This window comes from Gymnogyps californianus, chromosome 4 (genome assembly GCF_018139145.2).
Source record: "Gymnogyps californianus isolate 813 chromosome 4, ASM1813914v2, whole genome shotgun sequence".
NCBI classification, from domain to species: Eukaryota; Metazoa; Chordata; class Aves; order Accipitriformes; family Cathartidae; genus Gymnogyps; species Gymnogyps californianus.
The window spans coordinates 67,173,712-67,194,013 of record NC_059474.1 but is presented as its reverse complement, the minus strand read 5'-3'; the positions used below and the strand labels follow the sequence as shown (position 1 = coordinate 67,194,013).

At 36.0% G+C, this 20,302-nt stretch overlaps 1 protein-coding gene across 1 annotated transcript in view; it reads right to left on the bottom strand.

The window, feature by feature from the left end:
• The window catches only part of LRBA (LPS responsive beige-like anchor protein), a 432,278-nt gene that overhangs the window by 78,681 nt on the left and 333,295 nt on the right, over positions 1-20,302 (bottom strand). The gene's annotated exons all lie outside the window — the stretch shown is intronic.

Genomic DNA, 20,302 nt, shown 5'->3' with positions numbered 1-20,302 from the left:
ATGTCGCTGCTCATTGAACAACTAGTTACTTTCTCCGGGTAAGTGCTTTAAAGATGAACTTCCATAATGAAACAGATGTTATCTTAAAAAGAAGAAGTTGTAACAATAATCTCCGATTCTATTTTGAGAGAAGTACAAGATAACATCAGAGATCTTCACAACACATACTCAGCAGGAGGAGGCCCTTTTAAAGTTGCTTATAAAAATATATGTATACATGTTTCTTTAGTACTTATTTTTAAGTACTTAATCATACAAAATAATTTTTAGTGTCTTTTTAAATGTATGTCATGGTTTAACCCCAGCCAGCAACTAAGCACCACGCAGCCACTCGCTCACTCCTCCCCCTCCCAGTGGGGTGCAGAGGAGAATCGAAAAAAAGAATTAAAACTCCTGGGTTGAGATAAGAAGAGTTTAATAACTAAAGTAAAATAAAATATAATACTAACAATAATAAAAACAAAAATATAATAATAATTGCAATGAAAAGGAATATAACAAACAAAAGAGAAATAATACCCAAGAAAAGACAAGTGATGCACAATGCAATTGCTCACCACTTGCTGACTGGTGCCCCAGGAGCGATCCGCCCCTCCTGGCCAACTGCCCCCAGTTTATATACTGAACATGACATTCCATGGTATGGAATATCCCTTTGGCTAGTTCGGGTCACCTGCCCTGGCTGTGCTCCCTCCCAGCTTCTTGCACACCTGCTTGCTGGCACAGCATGGGAAACTGAAAAGTCCTTAACTTAGGATAAGCACTACTTAGCAACAACTAAAACATCAGCGTGTTATCAACATCATTCTCAGACTAAATCCAAAACACAGCACTGTACCAGCTACTAAGAAGAAAATTAACTCTGTCCCAGCTGAAACCAGGACAATGTACCTTATACAGATGTCCATTATTCTGAATTATAAAAAAGAACATAAATTAAGTTCAACTCAAGAAATTACATGCAAGTGTTAACACTAGAGTTAGCAAAATACACTGACATATTTTATAGCTTACCGTGTATTACAGCTTTCACCTTCCTAACTAGCTACATAAACTGAAAATGTGCAATATGTTTTAATTAAGTAAAAAGAATATGGCCATAGATGCTAAAACCATAGACTTTTAAAAACCATGATGATTCAAGGATTTTGGTAGGTAAAACTAAACTACGGAAAAATCTTTACATGTTCCTTCAAACACTGAGCAGAAATCAACTTTCTCTCTCTGTATTCTCACAACTCACATGTGTCACTTCAAATTCCAAATCCAGATTTTGGAGAGAATGTGCATGTTTTTAGGACTGCTACAGTACGCTAGGAAGCTACTGTTCCTATGTATACTTAATATGAACCAGTCCCTGAAACACTAACTGAACATAAATTAAAAATTTTGTCATTAATTTTATTTCACTCTGGAATCTCCATTACTGAGAACAATGGGGTACAAAGCAGAAATCCACTATACATTCTTACATTGCTTTGTGAAATTTGGCATCCATCAGTGTCATATAAAACACATTAAAAAAGCAGCACTACCAGTTTTAGCACAAATATTTAAAGCAGTTCAGTATAAACTTTATGTCCAAATAAAGTCTACTAATATCCAGCAAGCAGTGGTGCAGCTGCATTAGCTCATGTAATGTTTCACACATGGAAACCAAGATGCAAGATTACCTCATTTATGGTAACACTCATAAACTACACAGTACACAGTAAACATGTCTACCCAGCAAATTAAAGTATCACTGCACTATGCAGCAGCTGAAGCTATCCAGAACCTGTTTATAATCCAATAGAAACAGAAATTTGTCTTCAGTTCTAGAAACAGGGGGGAGGGGGGGAATCAAAGTCTAAGTAAAATAAACTGCACTGCAAGTGTCACTTGCCCCAAGACTTCCTGCTTCCCACAAAAGACATGCACCCATTCTGGAGATCAAAGGTCATAGCTTTACAATAGAATACATTGTAAATAGGTTTAAAATAATTGAATACAACTGCAAACCAAGGACTCATTTATAGCTTGCTAGGAAAAAAATATAGCTGTTTTAAGTCATTCCAGTATACGAACTGAAACCTGCATTATAAAACTGCATCTGCTTCAAAACTACCAGATCACCACCTGCATACCAGTTGGATTTGGTCATTCCACAGCCATCTAAATAATGAAATGCCTTTGAATAAATTACATGCTACCGCTGTTTTGATTATCCTCTGCAATGTCTGGAGGAGCACTAAAAACGGCCATACCTGCCACCAAGAGGCTGGGTGCTCAGCAGCTTTCCTAGGACCCAAATCTCATTCCTAGAGAAGTAACAACCACTTATTCTTTCTGTCACAGCAAGCATCGACACAAGCGCTGTAAATATTCACCTGCGAGATGATTTATTTCTCCTGCTGTACTAATCAAACTGAGTTTACTTCTTACACAGCTGTCTAGTGACTCAGTGCCTGGGACGGTGACTGCCTAACCAGGGGGGATGGCACAACGCTCTCTTCCATTCTGATGGCTTGCAAGATCCAGGTGTATGTGCCCCAAACAAATCGGCATTTAGACTGTGCCCGGAGGCACTGCCAGCGTGTCACGTATGTGAGTACGAAACCTGAAGTTAGGGGTGTACTTACTAGCAATTTGTATCTACCTGCTTTTCTGCCTTTTTTTTTTTTTAAATCAATCTCAACAGTTGCTAAAGGAGTAAAGCTATCAAATGTAGACGTAACCACATATTCCTCTCCAATTCGATAAACTAATTTTTATTCAGTAACAGAAAAGGCCTCACTTTTGGGCTGAAACAACTCAAAAATTGTTTGGAAAATGAACATGCACAACATATACCTTACAATTTATTACAGCTATTTTTGCAGACCACAGACTCATTCACAATTTACAATCAGCACTATTTTTCAACCAACCAAAGCAACTATGTCATACAGGTCCACATTCAGTATCAACAAGTAAAATCTTCAGAATTATGACGGTTAATAAAAGCTCCTATAGCTCTTTATATGTCCAAAACCTTGCACAAGTTTTAATGGGATAATCCTGTGAAAATAAACTATCACCTGAAAGTTATATTTACTAGGGCTTATCTGGCATGCAATCTGTCCCATACTAGTAAAGCTCAAATACCCCCCTTCAGGGCATAATAAATCTGGAGGTTTGTTGGGATTTGTTAATATATTTGCTATCTCACCAGGATTAAAGGCAGGAAATAATTCCATGATATTTACTTATCTCTGTTGTTAACCTTAGTTACCTCTATTAGACTAGCAATTATACCACTACAAAACCATAATCGCTAGTCACAGCAAAAAGACAGTTCATCACAAGACTGAATTGATGCTCATTTTAATAATGACACATGAACAATTAACTACTGCCACTTTCTTAAATCAGTGGTTTTCAACCTGTGGTTTGCAGATGCCTTTAGTCTATGGACTACTTCTAAGAGACCACAAAGGGTAATTAAGAAAAGTCTTGGCTTACTGTCAGTCGGCTTAAATTTGCTATACAGGAAAATGTACCTTCAATGGAAAATTTTCTGGGGTCCCAGAAAAAAAATGCTAGGAAGTCACTACCGTAGATCTTTCCTTATGCAGCAGAAACAGACGTTGGAACTTTTACAATAGTTTTGACCTCTCAACTGCTGCAGGTGAAGAGTTTTCCCGACAAAACTGAAAGTCTGAAACTATCAGGAATTCCAGGGTAATGTGATTTCTGGTGGAACATTCACCTTTGTAGGTAGGGTCTGGCAGATTCATTATCTTTTTTCAATTCCTCTGTTCTGGCAGTGTTTGTGGCTGTTAATAGAAGCCTACGGAATACTTCTACGCAATAAAGTAGATTTCATCCAAGAAAACACATAACTGACAGCATAAGTCTCAGAGTACCCTCTTTTGCCCTGTTGCACATTACTTATTCTGAGTGATAAATTCCAGATTTTTTCTTGGAAAAATCAAAATCCTTTACATAGGCTCCTACAAAACAACCATCCACTCTCACCTAAAAGAAATTTCTGGTTTCTCTTGAAATTTCTGAAAACACGTAACCAATTCTTTCCCACCTTATTGCATCAAAACAAACCAACCTCACATACTCTGTAGGAAAAAAAAATAAATCTACCAAGCCATATTTATATATGTTTTCTTGTACGTCTAACCCATTACGGAAAAAGGGTAAGTATATTGAGTACTTCACCTTAGTTTAAGAGCAAGACACAGGAAATGTCATATCTAAGAGAAAATATGACTTTAAAATCCTCAGAAATATAATATCTCTGTCAATTTTTTGGCAATGCACTTTCTTAGCACATTGACCTTCAGAGCAATCTTCCCTTTCCCTAACATCTCATGGAACACCAAATAATCATACTGGACATAGATAAACAAATTGGTATCTTCATGTAAACAAAAAAGAAATAATATTGAAAATCCAGAGCCCATTTATTTGTGTCATGGAAAGACTGGTAAGATCTATATCAGAGCCCCTCAGTCTTTTGCACATTGGGACCCCATTAAACAACAGAAAAGAGTTTCATGTCTCCTTTTCCACAAAGAGAGTGGTTACATTATTTTTCAAGACATTTAAAAGAGAAAAGACTTTTGCGTTAAACTCAACTTTTCCTGGAAAGCTGGATTTCATCCCTGTTATAGGACTGCCATCTAATTCTCGGTTAACTATACCAACCTTTTTACAAGTACTCATTAGTCAATCTGTATTTTTACGGGTATCTAATTTGATACAAATGTTTCTCAAACTGTGATTAGTCTGTGATTATTTTCACCATATTTCATGGTCAAGGCAAGATTTGTTGAGGTTTCAGCTGCAATACTGACTTAAGCGGTTTCTGCCCTGTCACACTATTTCTAGCCACTCATTCTTGATACCCAGTTATACAAACACAACTATTTGTTGGGCTGAATGGCAAAGCAAAGGAGAACTGACCCAAATTAAAAACAACATTTTGTCTTTTCTTTCAGAATTTACAGAATGCTTAATACTCTGAAAAATGTCACCTCCTAATACTTTCAAAATAGACACCCATAATTGGTAGGGATGATAGATTATCATCTTTAGCCTCCTCTGCATTTACAAAATAGAAATAATACAATTTCCTCATCACATGAAGGTCATGTAAAGGTAAACTTATTAATGTTTGTGGATGATTCAGATACTACAGAGTGAATATTAAAGAAAAGGCCATGTAGGATGCTGTTTTCAGAATAGGGTTCAAACAGTGTGCAATCAGTAGGGTTTGAAGCTATATAAATGTAACAGTATGGAGAAAAAAAACCACTGAGTAACTTATTACATGAGCCCTGTTCATCTTGTAGACTGAATACAGCCAGCAGAAAAATAACAGCATGTGATCATTTAGTTAGAGGCTACGTGTTAAGGCATAAGCTAAAGGGAAATGTATCCATGGGATACAGGTATAGTTTCATTTTTGTTTTTCAAGTACTTTAAGTCCATGAACTTATTCCATAAACCCTACAAAGAGAGAAAAAAGGACCACTTTACTTTTATGACATAGTGTATGAACATGTCTCTATGCAATCTGCAGTTGATTTCTAAACTCATTAAAAACCACAAAGCAGTAGGTGGTGTAGAATCATAGTTCTGAAAGAATTCACAACCGAAATAGACTTTCTTAATGTTTTCCTATTGCTGGCTTTGTGGAAAGGCCCTTCAGCTACCAAAGCAAACAACTGAATGATGTGAATTCAGACATGTAATGACTGTAAGGTCAGCACATGACCGCTAAGCATTCATGACCCCAAATTAAGAGGTATTACCCTCTATCTACTAATCCTTGGGTCACAAATGTACAGCCTACTCCAAGAACATTAAAAATTCCTGAAATTTGCTTACACCCCACTGCTTGAAAGATAGAAAGCTAACATGCATGAAGTGATCAGATAAGTGAAAGGGGCAGTTCTGTTCTCAAACACCATATTAAAAATGCCGTGTCTTTCAGTCACCTTTTCTGTTAATGAAGTCCCCTATGATTTTATATTAAAGTATTACAGAAATACAACCATCTTCTGAAAATAAGAATTTTAATTTCACAGATCCTAACATTTCAAATCCAAAATAGAATTTTAAAGGACAATGAAAACAGAGGCTACATTCATCTTAGTAGTAAATGTATTCAGAAGGCATTACTAGTATAATCACACTACATGGGATCCATAAATTAAGTTCTACATTTTGGCAGGGTGGCTTTAGTTTTTAAACTATATAAGACTGTATGTTTATCACTTTTAGTGTTTTCACATCATGCAGAACATGAAAGAGGCTACAACAGTCATTCTGTTGGTAAGATTACATAAAGGTTTTTACTGAGAATAAAATCCCAGCTTTTTATGCCATCTTGACATGTTTTATGTCCAAAATTAACTTGTTAAAATTAATAGCAGCATTTACATTTTCCATACTTACTTGTTATAAAAATTGCACATTTTTTAAAAGAAGATACTTCAGGAATGAGTCCTTTGTGGAGACCAAAGGAGTTGTGTTAATCTTCTAGCTGACACCAGATCTCACTACAAACTTCATACCTAATATATGAACCTAAGATTTCAGGAAGGTATCAAATAGATTTCATTTTAGGTTCCTGAATTAGGATCTCCATGTAATCACTGGAGACTTTAAAGCTGTCTTCATTTATCAATCCTTCCCATATCCCTGTCATTTTTGTATTTACAGATAGTAACACAAAAAGCCCCAGAAGAACTGAACAGATCTGGCCACTCTGTTGATTCCTCAGTGTAGTTTCTCATTAGTTTCTTGTGAAATTCTCTGCTTCTCTGCCCGTATCACAGCTTTCTGTCACTAAGCTCCTCTTTCACTATTCATGTGCCACCACCTTCTCTAGCCTCTTTGCAGAAAGCGATCTTTGGACTTGAAAACCCCAATATGTAGTATTTCATTGGAGTTCATAACCGGCCCCTGGCAAACATAAATTCTGGAGACTACGTTAGTTGGGCTTTTTTCTTAGTTACTCTCTCACTTCTCATAACATCCTAAACCTCATGATAAAAGGAGCAGGAAAAAGGGGAATCTTTCAGTCAAAGATGTGTGATTAAGAAAGAAGCATCCATCTCTAGGAAACCCCGTGGCTCACTTCAGGGAATACCAATGGAATACATTCCTTACCTTCCTCCTGCATGGGGACTTACTCTTGTTAGGGAAGTGAGAAAACTGACATATAACAGAGATGGCCATCTGGCAGACCACGGCAAGACCCAGCTTGCCAGGCGGTTTTATCTGATCCTCTAGCATGCCTGCCCATCACCAGCTCAACCAAATTGAGGATAATGTTTAAATATGCTGCAGCAGAAAGGTGTATAAATCAAACCAAAATCAGCAGGATTTATAGTATTGGATATAAAATTGAGCTAACGTGACTGTGTTGAACTAGCCAGAAATAAAATTGACCCCTGAGTACATGGAATTTACTCATTTCTAGTGCACAGCCCAGCTCACGGCAGTCTTCTACATAACCACAGTATCAACGTGGTAACTAAAACAACACAAGTCAGCACACTACTTACACCTTGGGTACAACGGCCTATAAATGGGTCATAATCAGGTTAGAGGACACGTCCCATGGGAGGAATCTCAACGCAAAGCAAAATTTTCCATTAAGTGGTCACCCGTGGTTACAACAATAAAATAGGAACTTCTCACTGTATTTGGGAGAGCAACATCCAAACCCGAAAGAATTAATCTGAATATTGCTCTCTTCTAAACTTATTCTAAACCACTAATGCATACAGGGCAAACTGGAACTGAGACAGAGTTCAATAAACACTTGTAAAGCCAGAGAGAAACACAATCTGCTAAAAATCTGAGAATGGCTCAGATCTGTCCACACTAGCAGTAAAACTAGGCTTAAAAAAGCTCTGAATGTGAGCTATGTTTGTATGCAGCTTTGGAATGGATCTTAATCATAGCTTAATTCTGGTGTATACACAGCCCAAGGGTGTGCCTGCATGATGTGCTTGCATCAGTCTGAAGGGAGGATACTGACAGTGCAGACATCCAAGTCCACTGCAGTATGGCTAGTTCATGTGCTTTTAGTATCTTAAAGAAAGGTTTAATAAATTAACTGACTATAAATAAAACAGCTCTATCAGAATATGCAGCAAAATTTAATTCTTAGTTTATTTATATTAGTTTAGGCAAAATATATTAAAAATCTATTATTAAAAAAGTTATTCTGTGATTTATTATGAAAGCAGAGAACACTCCAGCAACTCTTGGAGCATGCTTTCACCATCTTCCATTCCTAATCCTCATTACAAAGTTCTTATTCTGCCTCAGAAAGCAGATGGCAAGAGATAATGTCAATAACAATTAGGAGGCTTCACTGCCTTTAAGGACTCTTCTGCTATATACTTGTAATATTTTTTTTCAGAGATTTTTAGAAACAGGATACTTTGCACTATTTTATTCTAGGTATACTGTTTGGAACATCCCCAAAACAATTACAAAAGTTTTGTTTTGTTGTTTTTTTTTTCCTTTAACCAATGGAGAATGTTGCATTTTTTATTAATTAAAAATAAAGACATTATAAATGAAACGTCCAACTTTACTTTCATTCTGCACATTGCAAAACTAAAACCACTTGAGTTTCCTAATATTTTTAATCAACTTCCTCTAAACTACTTGCATGCTGCTGAACCTTTCATGTTTTTATGAGCCCAGTTGAACTCTCACTAACAACTAACTTGGATCAGATTCAAAATTTCTTCTTAAACTGTGGCTTAGAGAAATCCTACCCATTTGGACAAGGACAAACACAAAGAACCTCACAAGAGTATATATTATGTCACTTTATGTCACTTTATGCAGAATTTTGTCTGCTTATGACCTATTGAATGTCAATTATATTTTTGCTATTATTAATATCTTCAATCTTGCTTTACAAGCTGTTGCTTTTTATTAACAACACTAGCCTACCTACAAAAAATCCAAAGAGGAAATAAAACTTCAGAATGAAAAGAAAAGAAAAATGCTGAGGGATAGATAGATTTCATATAATTAATATGTTGGAGATTCATTTTGAAACTTTAGTATTTAAGATGGAGAAAATAAAATTACTTCCAAAAAGAAATAAGCCAGGCTAGCTTGGTTCTAGAGCCTTCTTTGAGTTACCTAAACCTTATCTTTCTACAGAGAAACCATCCAATGTCCTCCTACAAAGCAGCTATGTTAACGGAAGATACCCCTGCCCTCTGTTGCTCATTAAAGCTCCCCTCTGCCAAAAGCTACTATGCCTCAGATCTGCTACAGACACTAGCAAAAGAGGACCCCCTAACATATTTCAGTCAAACTGAACCAAGCTAGACAGCTAAAACATTTTTTAACTAGTTAAACTAACCTGGAAAGGGTCAGGTGAGCACAAGCATGAGAAATTTTAGCTCTGATGTTTTTACTAAGTCCTCTGCTTCAGAAGGAACCTTCATGCTTCAAAAGCAGAACAATTATATTGGTTTAAATTGCAGAGTATACGGTATTCATAGCTATTAGAGAATAAAATAAGGCAATTAAAACTGGTCTTTTATTGGATTTGGTTATGTAGTTGACTATATACCTCACAAATTTTACTAATGCAGTTCAATAGATCAGCAAGTAAGTACTTAAAGGGGTACCTTGCAGCTAGCATGTGCACCCTTTTAACTAATAAAGATTGAGAATAAAAATTACAGCCCAAGAGATTTGGGGTTGCTTGAATTGCTTCAAAAAGAGAAAATGGAAAAGGAATTCACAGTCCTTGATTATTTAAGGGTGGACCAACCATCTGACCGAAGGAACCGACTGCCCAGTACATTTATTACTCGGGTGAGCATGACCTTGATTGTCAAAAGACTGCATTTGTTTTGCTAAATACATTCTCCTGCTTGACTGATGGGCTATAGTTTGGCCTCTCCTTAAACCAAAAGGGCTGCACCTGAACTTCCAATTAAAGGGTAACAACTGGCAGATGTGAGGGAACATCTAGCAGGAGGTTGATGCTGAGCAGATGGGCTAGGGTGCAGCAACCTTTTCCATCAGTTTCCACCCACTGCTTTTGCAAAAGCGCATCATCATCACGAGCCTGACACTACACTTCCTCAAGCAGCAGTACGATACTCCCTGCAGAGCGCTGTGCTGCTATAGTTAAACTAATATCAGAAACACAGCTAACTAGGGCTTGTCTAGCTCTCCAAGTCCACACTGCTGACTGCGGTTTAATGAGATACCAACTTTGACAGGGAAAATAGTTTAAGAAATTTCCACTCCAAAATGTTTGTACTCGCACTGCATTGCAGCTAACTATGCCATTATTTGTGCCAATGCCACCACCGGTAGAGCAATATTGTAAATCAGGTCACTAAAATAATAACCTAGGTTAGAAACAAGGCTTTTTCCTATCATTTCAGTGATTTAGTTTAAAGTACAGCCTCACAAACATTTGTTCCTGAACAAAGACACAGATGGGGAAATGTAGTCGGGGATAGGAAGAAGAGATAGGGGACTTACCTTAGCTACATCCCTGCAAGTCCCCTATATTTTGGAACTATGTCTTCAGATCTTCCTTTCTATAAAGCCGGAAGATCTGTTGTACAAGACTAAAGCATCATTAATTGGATGTGGTCAAGAAAAAGATACTTCTATTTATTAGAGCAGGAAGAGGTGGAGTACTGATTCTCTCATGAAACTCTCATACATTCCTCTAGAGCTTGTCTTAACCACTGAATGTAAGATCTTGTATTTCATATTACATGTTTTGTACCGCCTAACAAACTAGATATCTTTTTATTTGTATAAAGATCCACAGTCCCTTTCTGGTTCCTGTTCTTACTCTTAATGTTCCTGAGTCTAATTAAACACTCTTTGAAAAATATTAACTTGTAGCAAATTTTAATTTTTCATTTCATGAACAACCTTCACATAAGGATTATGTTATGAAATAATGTCATTTCCTGATGCATCTTCTCAGTACAATTCATTATATTGTATGTTTTTATTATGCTTTTTCTTATTCTCCTCTCTTCTAGGAAGAAGAAACTCTTTCCTCATACGAGCGTGTTTCCTACCTCCGTATCATTGTCATAAGCTTTCTCTGTACCCCAGATGGTTTTAGCAACATTACTGTTCCTCATCCCAGGCTTTCAAAAAGTGGAATCTTGCCAGGGAAAAGCACTGAAAGCAAAGCCTCAGCTGACTTTTTTTGTATCCTTCCATGTAGGGCACAGATGGCCATGTTTTCTCAACCCCTCCCCTACTTCAGCTGAAGACCACAAATTCTCAGTTTATTTCTCCACAGCTCTACGTATGCAAATGTTATCAAAATCTCACTTTCTTTTCCAACACTTAGGATGGAAACTTCTGTACATTCTGACTATATTAGAAATACTTTATTTAGAACAAACTACCCATCAAATTCAAATTTAGCAGCACATTTTCACAGATGACGTACAAATAAACTTCAGACAACACTGAAACAAATCCAACAACACCATATCCTACCAGGTCTCTCACCAGTACATGCAGTTGCATGGAAGTCCTGACTGTCATTAGTTCACCTTACAGGAGGAACAAGCTGCAATATTTCCTGGCAAAGCAACTTCCAATCACAGACTGTAACTCTTAGTAAATCGAGTAAGAAACTGCCAGCGCTTTCAAACCTTTTTTCTCCCTTACCTATACTGAGCTTGTGATGCAATTTTTCCACCTTAACCAAAATTCTTAATACATTTTCAACAGTATCCCTCAGAACACCGTTTACAGGGAGTGCCCAGGCACATCATTCGGAGAACAGACAAACAGAAGACAGACAGATTTAGTGAACACCTGTTAAATGGGGCGATGGCTCCAGCACAATTGTTTCCCACTTCATTTCACACAGTAATAACTTTAATGTCCTCCATGGACTCGCTTTCAAACACTAGTTCTACCACATCAAACAACAAAAGAGCTGAAAGCAAATTTAATTGTCTAGATTGCTTCCAAGCAACTTTTTTGGATAAAAGCAAATTTAGCTACCTTAGTTTTCCTTTTTTTTTTAAAACTGTGTATGCTCAAACTGTGTTATCATTTGGCTTTTTATAATCTTTCCCAACTGCATATCATTCTCCTCCATGATTTAATATTTATCTTGGCTATGATAAATTCTCTTACCCTATTAGAAAATCTGCATCTCGCATCACTCTCTTCAATGTCCATAGTTTTAGTTTAGGCTTTGTTTCCTTTTGACTTTTCTACATCCATTCTCGGTTTTTTTACTACTTAACCTCTTCTTTGTTTCATTTTGCTCTCATTTAAAATATTTGTACTTTCTAGTTTTTCTCCTGCTCACCTTGTTTAGTCTCAGACTTAACTGAGACGCATTACAGACAACTGTGTAGTGTCATAATGATTAGCAAGTAATTTAAGCTATTCTTAGAATGTGATAGGTTGGGTTTTTTTAAATATGAGAGAATTATGCTAGAATTATTTCATACCTTGAATTCTTTGAATTATGAAGACTGGCAAATTTTGATCCCAGCTTCTTTAATTTTTTTTTCCCCAATAGCAAAGACAGACAGACTGCCCAGGAAATCACATTCCATGATTCCATTAAGCTTTCTTTATTCAGGAAGACTGGCAACTATCACGCTTTCAGAAATTATTTAAATGCAAGCATGTGTGGACTTTTTTTTTTATTTTACTCTGCTTACAGTCTTGAAGTTCAGAGTTCAGTTATAATTTCAATAAAGTAACTTGTATGCAGAGCTTAAAGAGATGGTAGGAATCACGAACAAGATGTAATGAAGGTATTATTATGGAAAGAATAGATTTTACAAACTCTGCTTTCTCTTCCTATTTACATACCTGGATTGGATATAAATGAGATCAATGCTTTTGGCTAACAAATGATGATACACGACCTAGGTTACTGTTTTCATTGAAAAGGCCAAAAAAAAGTTTCTTTACATCATCACGTTTGCTTTTTACTATATATTAACTTTGTCCTACAGATGCACCTCTCCAATGTATTCCATCACATATATTATCCAAAATCCATCTTCCAATATTAGCATATTTCGATGTGTTATGAAACCAAAACTGAATGCTTTCAGCATTCTTAAGACAAGTTCTATTCAAAAGCATTGCTTGAGTTCACTTTTCATTACCTCTCGTATTCTTGAGTATATTTTACTTTATTTGTATAGTAGTCTCCTCTACAAATTAAATCAATAAAAATTCTTACCTGAAAATTAGTAAAACCAATATTCCAACAGAACTGGATTTAAATAAATGTGAACTTCTGGCCATATTTCTTAGATGGCACTTCAATAAAAGTTATTCTTATACACACAGAGTCAATTCTACACACAGAAAAATTAGTCTACTTTTGCTTATTCCCAGATTTTCAGAATCTTTTCTAATAGGCCATATATCACATTCCTTTAGAAATATTTCTTCTCTACTTTTCAAAAATGTCTTATATTGAATGATCCTTTTATTTTCCCTCTAGAATACCCACAGATTACGTTTTCACTTGCACCAATTTCACCTAAGTGCGGTTACGCTGGCATTACTAATGTTATTCTAGACTTATCTTCATATGAGATCTGAATAAGGTGCTTAAAAATATGTAATGAAGGTCTGATTCCTCTCTCTTTCCATGCTAATAATCAGATCTGTACATGATATAATTAAATCAAAAGACTGCTTACAATTATCCAGTATTTCTTGATTCTAGCCTGCACACAAGTATTTCTGTGTGAAAGACAACTAAGGTTCTAACTTTTACGAATTCTAACAGTGCAAAAAACCCTGCAGTGACAAACACAGATGATGAAATTGTTACACATATGGCCGAGTTGGTAGGAAATGAGTGTAAGTGGTACAGTAACATAATTATACCAATACACCACTTAGCTCAGGTGCAAAACAAACAGGTTTAAGCCAATGTTGGTATTCTACATGGACAAATTGAAAGGAAAAACCAGATAATCACTAGAACTGCACACTGCAGTCATGGAAGCACTTTTTGAGGAAAGAAGGAATCCTGCTGCTTAATTTTACACACCATCCTACATTTCTTCCACTGTTTAAGAGACTTTCTGTGCTCCTCTGCTTGTTAAGTACCTACATGGTGCAGCCCCTGTGGTTCCCAGGACTGCCTTGTTTTCACAGATGAGGAAAAAAAATCATGTGTTAACAGTATCAAACTTTTAAATACACGAAGTCCAACATGCCAGCAGGACCTTTCACACCCAATTTTGCTGAAGAATAATATTCCTGACAACTTTCTGGATTAGACTGTTAAGTTTCTGAGACTTCTATGAATGGAAATGTTTATTTTGCCTGATACAAGGAACCTTACCTCCTGCACAAACCTTTTTCCATAGTCACAGCTTGAAAGCAACATAAAATGAATGCAGCATAGTGTTTTAAGATGCATTGTCAATAGTTATGTTTAAACATATACCTATTTTAAATTACACACACATATGGCACAGAAATACAAGTATTTGCCAGGAAAAGCAGTTACAGCTTACTTTCCAACCTACTTTTTCTATTATAAATTTATGAAAGTGATTTTTTCTAAAAATTAAAATGCTTGTAGAGTCAATAGATATCCTCCTTTCAGAGGATATTGTATAAATCTTATGTTGTATATAGATTATAATTTCCAAAGAAAAGCCACAAGAAATCACCAAAGATCAGAAATACAAATGGAAGTAACACTTCAATCGCATATATATTTCATGAAGTAAAGAGTTTGAAAGAACTGGTATAAAAACTCTTCTCCTTTTTCACCATGATCCATCACCTCTCTTCTAGATGAATAGATATCTAACATGCCAACAGAACCATCTAGAAGAACTCAAGTTGAGTGAAGAGTTCACAGAGCTATGATTTTCCTTCTCCTCTATTCTACACTCAAATTCTGTAAACATTTCAGATCAGCTCTGATTGCCAGAAGCATCTTCATCATGCAGTGTATGAAGATCAGTCTGCATTCTAGTTTTTTAAGACTACATTCAATCCTGCTTAAACTAGAATTTCAAAGTAGGTGCTGCACAGATAACAACTCTCATGTTGCTAGTTAACCCAGTTTTTATTGTAGCCTTTTTCCTGCTCTCTAATGTTTTTAACATATTTAATGAGTAAGCTATTACCCGCAATATATGACTAATAATCTAGCAATCTATTACTAGTAATCTGCACTTGTGAGCAGTTCATATCCACATGATTTTCTACAGCACTTGCTGTAACACCTTTGTAAATACACAGCTGTGGAACCAGGAAAAATACCATGGAGAGATTTTTCCAAGATAATACAAAAAATTCAGTACATTCCAAGTTACAGGCACTGCCTTAACTGCTGCTTCAGTATCTTTATTTGACTAATAGCAATAGTTTTAATAGATTGAAAGTAGCATAATGTTCTTGAAACCAACTTTGGTTTTTTCATCCATTCACTTTCCATGGATAGGAAAGAGTGAAGACTCAGAAAAACTGCAGTTCTGAGTATTGTTGGTGTGTTACTTGGCAGGGAATGTTGCCTTTTCAGTGTTTTCTGGTGTAAGGTGGAGTAGCCTGCGCTAAAAAGTAATGCACCATATCGACTGATAATGATCCTCTAATTCTCACTGTAGATCTTTCTTACCAACTGGTGGTTCTTAATACGGATTCATTTTGCTCCACTAAAATGTGTATTCCAGTGAATGGCTGGCCTACCCTTACTCTCCATTTTACTTATCATGCCAGGATATGTTTTGTGTATAGTACCTTCATGTATTTAAGTATTTCATTTGTTTCAGAAAGCGTCCTAGCTTCCAATTATTACATTTTCAATTATTTGAAAATTGGATTTCAAAACTTTCAATCCAGCACAGTAATCTCATCACTTTTCTAATTTGTCTTGCATTTTCCCCAGCATTGAATCACATGGATAAACCACTAATCGTGAAAGGACTAACTCTGCAATAAAGCACTAAAATACTTAAATTGAGATATATTGTGGAAAGCTGTCTTGACAGATCTCAACTTTATTATCATTGAAGCAATCTAATTCTCAAAAAGCTGAGGTTCATCAAAGCTGTGTGAAATTTAGTTATTATCAGTTGATTAATAGTTTTAAATTAATTCTTACCTATTCAGACATCCAACCTTCAATGACAGGACAAAATAGACCACTTTACTATTTAGAACAAACAGAACTGCCTTATTGGGATTTTTAGCTATTCCTAACTATCAGTGGGAAGTATGGGACTTTTCCTCGGTCTTTGTGAATGTCTGCTTTGTCATGCATGATAAGAAGGGCATTTAAAATTTCTATCATCAGCTTTAATTATCACTAACTCAAACGTGAATTTAAATTTCTAAACCAGAATAGTATTCTAAAGGAGGGCAGCTAACATAACTAAGACTGTGAAGCCAACAAAAGACCCCAGAAAAATCTAAATTTAAAAGGATATGTCTATTTCAGTGTCTGACAACTAGTGCTATACTTTCTGTTTAAGATTTCTGTATCTAAACAACATCTGAACATCTGTCTCTTTATACTCTTCCCTCCCCAGTTTACTTCCCATTTCTTTTTCCTATAGGTCTCTCAGAAGCATGGGATAACCAAAAAAATTGTTGGGTATTTTCTTTTTATTAGATATCAGATCAAGTTAGCATCCTCCCCTTTGCTCACATACTAATGCCCTAAAGATATCATAACTTTGAAATAATAAAGTAAGGATGCAATAGTATGTTGCATTTGGGATTTTTCTGTTTTGTTGGGGGGAGGAATTATATGTTTATCTAATTTAAAAGTTTGTGGATTTTTTTACTTTTATTAAGCTAATACAATAATTCTTATTACACACACACACATATATATAAAATGATGGAATTATACCATAACACAATTATTGTCAACTGCATCAGTGTAAACTGAAAAATATTTTCAGATATCTTAGCAGTTATTCTATGGCACTAAATATAATCCAGAGCTTTAGAGGTATATAATAAGGTTTCAGAATGGTAAAAACCCAGTCACTTTTCCGTCAAACTGTAGACTGCCTCAGAGAAAAATATCCTAAATATCCTACCCCTCCCCCATTGATTTGTGCTATTATGAAATACTGTGCTACCACAAACTAATACGAAGTACGAACTATATGCAGAAGCAATACATGCATTTTACACTTCTTTGTATTGCTTAGAATGACATCCTGATGCTATCATTTAGCTCATCATGACATTCCATCAATCAAAACCCAGTTTTAATTATACACCATTCTGCTTTTTCTCTCAGAGCAAACACAGAGGACATGCAACGATCTATTTCAATTAAAATGCATACTTTATAGAATTAAAAATAGGTTGGGAATCACTTTTACATCAGCTATCAGCCTGTCAATTAATGTTCTGAACCCCTGCTACTGACCCAATACTGTACAAGCTGTTATTATGCACTGTCCTACATATCATCTGTTCCCCGCGCTGGTCTGTTCCAGAAAGACAGACAGCTGCAACAGTATATCCCTGTTCAACCTGAGGACCATCTGACTTTAATTGTAGCACACAGCTTGATGTGGGTCTGGTTATGAGAAGCCAAAGTATCACACTGTAATAATCTGGAAAAGCAGAAACCTGCCAACACAAGGCTGCAAACAGGGGCTTGGGCTGTCTGGCTGGCTGACGGGCTGCAGGAAATATGATTAATGAGCAAGGTATAATGATATCAGGAACCGATTAGCACCACAAAAAGGTCACAGATCAAAGTAGTATGCATTTCAGGAGCTCCAATCATTGTGTAAGATCTGTGGACTTAAAGAGGTAAACTGAAATGCAAAGGGAAAAAATATCTATGTGTGATAGCTTACAAAATGAGCACTTAAAATACTATAATCACTATTTTGTCTGAGCCAGGAAGCAGTAAGGAAATATTAACTGAATGAATCAGCTCATGCCACATTGTAGCAAGCTTTTTTTGATAGTATTTGTGACGAACCGAGCTTTAAGCATTCTTCCTAAACACACCTATTCTACTTAAAAATAAAACGATGCTGATTTGATGCTGACGGTATCCAATCCACTAACTATTAACAAGAAAAAGCAATTTAATATTTGCATATAATTTTCTCAGTTTTATTCCACTAGAAAAATGGCAGATTGCAGAGGGCATCATCCATACCAGCACTAACAGGGCCACCACCACCACGATAAGGTTAACTACGTCACACACAAGCAGTTAACACAATTCATTGGCACAGAGGCTTAAATTTAATGCTACCAGACTGACCAAAACTTGATATCTGAATTATAGCAACAGTATCAGGGACCTACAGCATCACCAAAAGGGATGACGTCTGACACACTTTAATATACCATCACTTGGTCAATTATTTCTTACTTTTGTAATTAACTTAATCATTAAAAAAATTCCTGTTCTGTCCAATTATGTGATACTTGAAAATGGCATGTTCCTGTAAAAGTTCTTTGCTTTGAAAAACTCTAATTTATGGCAACTTTTGCACATTCATTCAATATGCCATTTGACAAGTGGTACTGCAAGGTCTGCTTTCACAGCAGAAGTTATGAAGCCAAGCAGATTACTAGCAAAGTCTTTTTGATTAAAATAGTTTCAAAAGTCACAATCACTAATGAATAATTACTTGGGGGAAAAAAGTATATGAGAAGGAAACATTAATTATATTTAGATAATAAATATGATATTTCGGTTTCATAAGAAATGCTGAGTGAAATTAAGAAAATGACAAAGTAATTTTAATCTTCATCATTCAAATATACAAAAGTTAACATATTGCTGTTTTCAGATTACTTTTTCTTGAAATGAAAGTTTTGGATATGTAACAAGCAATTCCTTCATTCTACAGTGTTCTGAACTGCTTTTTTTCAGGATGTAACAGAATAAAGATGTGCTTATTGTAGATTGTACATAAAAAGAAAAAAATACATTTGGAATATGGAATGAGATCATTACTCTCTAAGACAAGACTTTAAAGGGATTTTACATTTTGTGCCCAAGAGTTTAACAGTAATAATCGAAAAGCAGCTGCTTCCTGTTGATGAAGCACTTCATCCTGAGAATATAGCACAAGTGAGAGATATCAAAGATTGCTGCAAGAAAGGCAGACACTAGTAGCAAAGGCTTTGGGAAATGATGGAAGGATGAGGGAAGGGCAGGTCATAGTGTACAGAGAGGTGAGGGTGAGAGAAACCTGGCACCAAGGCTAGAAATGAGAAAAAGAAAATTAAAAGCTAAAATCTTAGAAGAGGAGGAAGCAGGAGATGGAGAATAACTTCACAGTGGGGAAAGCCAGATCCATAATTAATAGAATGAGAACTATACTTTATGCAAAAGCTAAAATACCACAGTCATGAGAGATCAAGGCCACAGGCTGCCTTTGACAAGTCTGCTTAGGAACACAGCTTTTCATTTCTCAGGTTATCCTGAATCACCAACACACACCAAGCTCAAAAAGGTGTCAGGCTACCTCCCTAACCTATTACCTATCAGCACAACTGTAAGATCAAAAGTTGCGTTTGAATATGGTTTGCCAAGAAGTCCTGCTAAATGCTAGTGTATTTCATACCTCGTTTAAATAAAATCTGCACATACTTCTGTATGAAGCAAAACACTAAATTCACCTAACACAATTTGTGATTATTATGGTGCACCCTACAACTGCCTGCAGAAATCTAGGCCAAATAACATTTCTGAAGACCATGGTGTCATGTCACCAGTAAAAGTGCACAGTGTAAAGCATTCTGATAACTTATAAATCACAGATTTCTTCTGATGTGACTGTTCTGCAATTTTATGAGTATGAGGTCTGACGTTCTGCCAACAACAGAACTTTTTCAATTCCCATTTTCTAACTCAGGAGTATCAGGACGTTATCAAGTCTAAGCCTGGTATCTGAAAAGTTTTTGAGAGTTTCTATGCCTTATTGCAGTATTTCCCAAGTAGCTGACTACCACGTGAAAACTGCAGCCTCATTTTTCAAAATTAATTAAAAAAGCTTCTCTAATTTATTTATTTTAGAGTGCCACTGATGCAGAATCCTTTCATTTTGAGAAAAGCCTAATGTAATAGCTTTGAGAATGTGCTGAAACACCAACAATGATACTGTAACAGCTATTCTGTAATTCATTACACTGCCCGCAGGGCACAGTGAAGACAGGCAGTGCTAACAACAAGATTTTCCAAAAGAGGGAAGAGAATAGTAATACAGGTTTGGGGAATGAAGCAGGCAAAGGAGAAGTCAGTTTTATTTTCTTGTAAGAAATGCTCTGAAAA